Source organism: Coregonus clupeaformis, unplaced genomic scaffold (genome assembly GCF_020615455.1).
Source record: "Coregonus clupeaformis isolate EN_2021a unplaced genomic scaffold, ASM2061545v1 scaf3334, whole genome shotgun sequence".
Taxonomy (NCBI): Eukaryota; Metazoa; Chordata; class Actinopteri; order Salmoniformes; family Salmonidae; genus Coregonus; species Coregonus clupeaformis.
Genome location: NW_025536788.1, coordinates 5,822 through 13,568, shown reverse-complemented (window position 1 = coordinate 13,568; position 7,747 = coordinate 5,822). Strand labels below are relative to the sequence as shown.

Below are 7,747 nucleotides of genomic sequence, written 5' to 3'. Positions count from 1 at the left end.
GTGGCAACGACGAATGTGGGCCAGAACAGAGGGCACTGAGAGATCCTTCTCCTGAGAAGGAAACAAGGGAGGTTGGTAGCCATACAGGCACTGGAAGGGAGACATCCCAGTGGCAGATGTAGGGAGAGTATTGTGGGCATACTCAACCCAAGGCAGCTGAGAGACCCAGGAGGTGGGGTTGGAGGAGACAAGGCAGCGTAGCGTGGATTCCATCTTCTGGTTGGCTCTCTCCGCCTGACCATTAGATTGGGGGTGAAAACCAGATGTGAGACTGACTGTAGCTCCAATGGCCAAACAGAAGGACTTCCAGACAGCAGAGGTAAACTGAGGACCACGGTCGGAAACGATGTCACTGGGCAACCCGTGGACCCTGAAAACCTCCCTAACCAGGATCTCGGACGTCTCAGAGGCAGAGGGAAGCTTGGAAATGGGCACAAAGTGGGCGAACTTGCTGAATCTGTCCACGATAGTCAGAACGACCGTGTTCCCCTCAGAAGAGGGCAACCCAGTGACAAAGTCCAGGGCCAGATGCGACCATGGTCGCCGGGGAATAGGGAGGGGGTGAAGTAGTCCAGAGCTGGGCCGATTGGCACTCTTATTCTGCGCACACACTGGACAGGCAGCAACAAACCTCCGAGTATCCTCTCCCATGGCAGGCCACCAAAATCGTCTGCGAAGAAACGCCATCGTCCGAGCCACGCCAGGGTGACAAGCCATCTTGCTGGCGTGGGACCATTGGAGGACAGCAGAACGAACCGACTCAGGCACAAACAACCGACCGGGTGGACCGTTACCGGGACCGGGCTGCGTCCGAAGGGCCGCCATAACCTCCTCCTCAATCTTCCACATCACTGCTCCCACGACACAGTTCCGGGGAAGAATCGTCTCGGTCTTGGCCCCACTCTCCTCCGTCTTGGAGAACATCCGGGACAAGGCGTCCGCCTTGCCGTTCTTAGATCCAGGTCGGAACGTCAGGGAAAAATTTAAGCGTCCGAAAAACAAAGCCCACCTGGCCTGACGGGAGTTGAGACGTCTAGCCGATTGCACGTAAGCAAGATTCTTGTGGTCAGTCCAGACAATAAACGGTTGCTCCGCCCCCTCCAACCAGTGGCGCCACTCCTCCAAGGCAAGCTTCACCGCGAGAAGCTCCCGGTTACCCACATCGTAGTTCCTCTCCGCAGACGAAAGACGACGAGAGTAGTAGGCGCAGGGATGGAGTTTACCGTCAGTGGAGCATCGCTGGGACAGGATGGCGCCAACCCCCCACATCAGACGCATCCACTTCAACGACGAACTGACGGGCCGTGTCAGGTTGAGAGAGAATCGGTGCGTTGGTGAATCGCCTCTTCAAATCCAGGAACGCTCGATCCGCCTCCGGATTCCAATTGAAGGTCCTGGTACTGGAAGTCAGGGCAGTTAACGGAGCGGCCACACGGCTGTAATCCCGGATGAATCTGCGGTAGAAATTCGCAAACCCCAGAAACCTCTGGAGCTGCAATCTCGTACCGGGCTGGGCCCATTCCAGAACCGCCCTAACCTTCTCCTGGTCCATCCTAATCTCTCCCCTGGAGATGATGTACCCGAGGAAGGATGTAGTGTGGGCGTGAAATTCGCACTTCTCGGCCTTCACGAACAGGCGATTCTCCAACAATCGCTGCAGAACCTGCCTGACATGCTGGACGTGGTTGGAAGGTTCCTTCGAGAAGATCAGAATGTCATCCAGGTAAACAAACACAAAGAGACCGATCATATCTCTCAGGACGTCATTCACCATACTCTGGAATACAGCTGGAGCATTGGTCAGTCCAAACGGCATCACCTGATACTCGAAGTGACCCATCGGTGTATTGAAACCCGTCAACCACTCGTCCCCCTCTCTGATCCGGACCAGGTGATACGCATTGCGTAGGTCTAGCTTGGTGAACACAGTAGCACCCTGTAAGGAGTCGAAGGCAGAGCTCATCAAGGGCAGGGGATACTTGTTCTTGACCGTGATATCATTCAACCCCCGATAATCAATACAAGGTCGAAGAGAGCCATCCTTCTTACCCACAAAGAAGAATCCTGCCCCCAGGGGTGATGACGAGGGACGAATGAGGCCAGCAGCTAGGGACTCCTTGATGTAGGTCTCCAAAGCCTCACGTTCAGGTCGGGAGATACTATATAACCGTCCCTTGGGATAGACAGCTCCAGGGAACAGGTTGATGGCACAATCATATGGTCGGTGGGGAGGGAGTGACAGAGCCCTCTGCTTACTGAACACTTCCCCCAAATCGTGATATGTCTCGGGAACCAGGGACAAATCTGGGGGTTTAGCCTCAATCACCTGACTGGGAACCGAATGGGAACAGGCAGTCTTGAGACAGTTAGCATGACAATCAAGGCTCCAACTAGTTACCTTGCCCGTCACCCAATCGAACGTGGGATTGTGTTCCTTCAGCCAGGGGTATCCAAGGACCAGAGGAACATGGGAAGAAGGCAGAATGAAGAATGAGATCACCTCAGAATGATTCCCTGACAACAGCATCTTAACCGGTTCAGTCCTCATCGTGATACGTGCCAGACTACTGCCGTTCAGAGTGGTAGCTTCAATGGCTTCCGGTAATTGCTCCTTGGAAAGCCCCAGCTGTTCCACCACTTCGGCATCAATAAAGCTTCCATCGGCACCTGAATCGACAAAAGCGTTAATCGCTTAGCTCTGATTCCTGTTCATGAGGGTAGCCGGGAAACGGGGTCTGACAGAGGTATTGAGAGGTTGAAACTGGCTCGCTAAAAGTCCTCCCAACTTTAGCGAGCCAGGCAGTTTGACGACCGCCGGGAACAAGTGGAGATGTAATGTCCCGAACTACCACAGTAGAGGCAGCAGTTGGTCTTACGTCTATGTTGGCGCTCCTCCTTGGTTAACCCGTGCCGCCCCACTTGCATGGGTTCAGAATCGGGAGGCAGGACCTCTCCACTAATCCTGTGTGGTGGACAATGATCGACGTATTCTGGTCCACCCCCCGACCCGACTGGGAACTGAGAAGCTGATCGATTGGACGGGCCCCATTGCTTCTCCCTCCTTCGCTCTCGAACTCGGTTATCCACCCGAATAGACAAGGCTACCAAGCTGTCCAGGTCACTAGGCTCCGGATAGGAGATCAACTCATCCTTGAGCTGCTCCGACAGGCCCTGGTAAAAGGCCGCTTGCAGAGACTCCTCATTCCACCCACTCTCCACAGCCAACGTCCTGAACTCGATCACGAAGTCGGCAACGCTGCGAGTTCCTTGGCGAAGCGAAAACAGGCGCCTAGCTGCGTCCATACCTCGGACGGAATGGTCGAATAGCTTCCTCATCTCGGCCGTGAACCCCTGGTATGAAGCCATGCAGGTGTCCTGTCGTTCCCAAACGGCTGAAGCCCACTCCAGCGCTCGACCACGCAGCAACTCAATAACAAAGGCTATCCTAGCCTTGTCTGTGGCATAAGAGTAGGGCTGTAGATCGAACACTAATCCACACTGCATAAGGAAAGAACGGCATCTTCCCAGCTCCCCCTCATATTTATCCGGCGTCGGAACCTTGGGCTCACGGAAGGACACAGCTCCAGAAGCGGCAGGCGAGATGGGTGAAACCGGTAGTGGATTCTCCACCGGAAAACTGCGCTGGGCCTGGATCTCCGTCAGACTGGTAGAAAGGTTCCGAACTGACAACGCTATCTCCTGTAGTGCCGTGCTATGATGTCCCAACATCTTCTCCTGATGGGTAATGGCATGGCGAACAGAGTCCAGGTCCGCTGGGTTCATTACTGGCCGGATCGTTCTGTCACGGGTTACAAAGCCAGAACCCAGAAGCAGACCAGGACAAGGTGAGTTGAAACGAAGGTGGGTATTTATTGAACAGATTCAAAAGCGATGCTGAATAATCCAGGGAACAGAGCGGACGGCGGAGATGAGTTGGTGGGAGTTCAGTGACAGGTCCAATAATGGCTTGGCAGCCGCCGACCACCAGGCAGGGGTTGGGTGAAGGTTCCGGGTGAGTGACTGCAGATAGAACAAAACGGAGGTAAGTACACAGCAAGTCAACAAGGTGCAAAACAACAAAACTAACGCTAGAAGCTCCAAGGCTGATACACTGACAAACATACTGTTCATGGCTAACGATCCGGCAGGGAATGGATGTCAGGTCAGAGCCTAAAAAGGGTGATGATCAGGACCAGGTGTGCAGATCGCTGATGGGATGCAGGTGCGGTTAATCAGGAGAGCTCCCGCCTAGCAACGTCGCCCGGCAACCAGGCAGGGAGCGTTCCAGAACCCTCGGGAAACTGGAGATCCCGAGCAGAAAAATGACAACACAAGCAGGAACCGACTCAGGATGCAGGGTTCATGACAACAGCTGCATCCTGAATGACCTGAGTGATGCATTGCTCAGCTTTGACAATATACTCCTCCACTGGTTGACCATGGAGGATGTCAACTTTATCAGCAGGGAGCTCCTTCTGAATACTCACATTCTCCTCTGATGGGCATGGGTTGTTGAAGATAATGCTCTCAGTGACCATCTTAGAGGAGTGTGTCTGTGTCTCATCTCTCTATCACCACCCTCAGGTGAGGAGACATATCGCTCTTCGTTCTCACTTAGCAAAGAGGTCATGGACCTGCAGAATGCACAACAGAAATGAATAGTATATGGTAACAAAATAAAAAATATGATCCAAGAATTTGGGACACAAACTCAACCTTTTTATTGTTATTCAAAGGAAGCATTGTGAACCATCTCAAACCACACTCAGACCAAACATTAACATTCAGAGTAAACGTTTTAGAGTGGTTGTGTAGTATCTAAGTAGTATTTCTCACTAAGTGGATCTGGAATGGATATTTGTACCTATAACAGGAAATACCTGCAAAAAGAGGAGGGGATAGAGCTAGGTATCTGTGAGAGGAGGGGATAGGGCTAGATACCTGTGAGAGGAGGGGATAGGGCTAGGTACCTGTGAGAGGAGGGGATAGGGGTAGGTACCTGTGAGAGGAGGGGATAGGGCTAGGTACCTGTGAGAGGCGTGGATAGGGGTAGGTACCTGTGAGAGGAGGGGATAGGGCTAGGTACCTGTGAAAGGAGGGGATAGGGCTAGGTACCTTTGAGAGGCGTGGATAGGGGTAGGTACCTGTGAGAGGAGGGGATAGGGCTAGGTACCTTTGAGAGGCGTGGATAGGGGTAGGTACCTGTGAGAGGAGGGGATAGGGGTAGGTACCTGTGAGAGGAGAGGATAGGGCTAGGTACCTTTGAGAGGAGGGGATAGGGCTAGGTACCTGTGAGAGGAGAGGATAGGGCTAGGTACCTTTGAGAGGAGGGGATAGGGCTAGGTACCTGTGAGAGGCATGGATAGGGCTAGGTACCTGTTAGAGGCATGGATAGGGCTAGGTACCTGTGAGAGGCATGGATAAGGCTAGGTACCTGTGAGAGGCGTGGATAGGGCTAGGTACCTGTGAGAGGAGGTGATAGGGCTAGGTACCTGTTAGAGGCATGGATAGGGCTAGGTACCTGTGAGAGGAGGGGATAGGGCTAGGTACCTGTGAGAGGAGGGGATAGGGCTAGGTACCTGTGAGAGGAGGGGATAGGGCTAGGTACCTGTGAGAGGAGGGGATAGGGCTAGGTACCTGTGAGAGGCGTGGATAGGGGTAGGTACCTGTGAGAGGAGGGGATAGGGCTAGGTACCTGTGAGAGGCGTGGATAGGGCTAGGTACCTGTGAGAGGAGGGGATAGGGCTAGGTACCTGTGAGAGGCGTGGATAGGGGTAGGTACCTGTGAGAGGAGGGGATAGGGCTAGGTACCTGTGAAAGGAGGGGATAGGGCTAGGTACCTTTGAGAGGCGTGGATAGGGGTAGGTACCTGTGAGAGGAGGGGATAGGGCTAGGTACCTTTGAGAGGCGTGGATAGGGGTAGGTACCTGTGAGAGGAGGGGATAGGGGTAGGTACCTGTGAGAGGAGAGGATAGGGCTAGGTACCTGTGAGAGGAGGGGATAGGGCTAGGTACCTGTGCGAGGAGAGGATAGGGCTAGGTACCTTTGAGAGGAGGGGATAGGGCTAGGTACCTGTGAGAGGCATGGATAGGGCTAGGTACCTGTTAGAGGCATGGATAGGGCTAGGTACCTGTGAGAGGCGTGGATAAGGCTAGGTACCTGTGAGAGGCGTGGATAGGGCTAGGTACCTGTTAGAGGCATGGATAGGGCTAGGTACCTGTGAGAGGAGGGGATAGGGCTAGGTACCTGTGAGAGGAGGGGAAAGGCGTGGGAGTGCGTGTGCTGTAGGCAGTTCTGGCGCTGGTGCACCTGCTGGCTCCTCCACTACAGCTGAATCTGACGCTGCGGCCAAGAGAGGTCACCTCTCCTGCCTCATTACTTCCTGATCCAGAAGAGCTTGGCGAATCAGAGAGCTCTATCCGCATGGTGAGGTCAAGGGCGGGAACAACCACAGTGGATGTAGACTCCATCACCCATGCTACAATATCCATGCACTTGGCACTAAACTCATGTCTGCTCATCTGCAATGTTAAAAGACCATACAGAGTTAGTTTGTTAAAGGGGCTGCACTGATATAAAACGTAGAACCATTTACTCAAGCTAGTCAATTAAAGCAGTGGTTCAGGATTAAAGGTCCTGCAGGATTTCCACAAATGAATGTTTGGCCCATTTTACCAACATTAACTACTTTAGAGGTGACTATAACTCACCCCGGCACGCATATTCTCACTCAGCAGATTCCAATGGCTGAAAAGTAAATAAATGCAAGTACACAATGAACTACATGACATTACCTCTATTATCTTAGACTACGTTATGGATGGACATTACCTCTATTATTTTAGATTACGTTATGGATGGACATTACCTCTATTATTTTAGATTACGTTATGGATGGACATTACCTCTATTATCTTAGATTACGTTATGGATGGACATTACCTCTATTATCTTAGACTACGTTATGGATGGACCTCTATGGAACTAGGCCACACCCAGACATCCCTGATTGGTTATTTGGTCCGTTGAGTCCTTTGTATTGGCCCGAGACTATGGGAGACTCTCAATCTCCTCGCCTCCTTCTCAAAACCCATTGGATGAGAAGTTCAGAAGGGCGGGACCTCTGGCTTTCTCATCCAATGGGTTTTGAGAAGAGAGGACACGAGGAGTATGCAATTGAGATAGGGAACATATCTAGGGGATGCATGGGGAAGCCAAAGAGCAACTTACTCGTCCTTCATGTCCTGCACAAAGGTGTGTAGGTCTGGGTAGCTTCTCTTTCCCCTGCTGAGGGTGAGGCTGGTCTGGGAAGTTTCATCCTTGTGGGCCACGGTAGTGAATGTCACCACTGCATCCTGATGGCGACAACAGAAAGCAGAGTTAGGCTGGAATTCAATTTTGCGTCATTAAAACACAAAATATCTCAATGAAATGTCATACATGTAATAGAAAAATACATCATACCTCCTGTGACTGAGATGGGATGGCAACAGCCTCGTCCAACTCACTCATTCCTTCAACCTCCTGCGACTGAGATGGGATGGCAACAGCCTCGTCCAACTCACTCTCTCCTTCAACCTCCTGCGACTGAGATGGGATGGCAACAGCCTCGTCCAACTCACTATCTCCTTCATCCTCCTGCGACTCAGATGGGATGGCAACAGCCTCGTCCAACTCACTCCCTCCTTCAACCTCCTGCGACTGAGATGGGATGGCAACAGCCTTGTCCAACTTACTCTCTCCTTCA

At 52.4% G+C, this 7,747-nt stretch overlaps 1 long non-coding RNA gene across 1 annotated transcript; it reads right to left on the bottom strand.

The window, feature by feature from the left end:
* Positions 1–6,426: 6,426 nt before the first annotated feature.
* On the bottom strand, positions 6,427–7,321 carry LOC121557642. The gene is made up of 3 exons (XR_006660667.1): positions 7,231–7,321; positions 6,711–6,747; positions 6,427–6,521 (listed from the first exon to the last, which is right to left on the bottom strand). It is a non-coding gene; the product is annotated as an uncharacterized LOC121557642 (long non-coding RNA).
* Between the last annotated feature and the right edge of the window lie 426 nt (positions 7,322–7,747).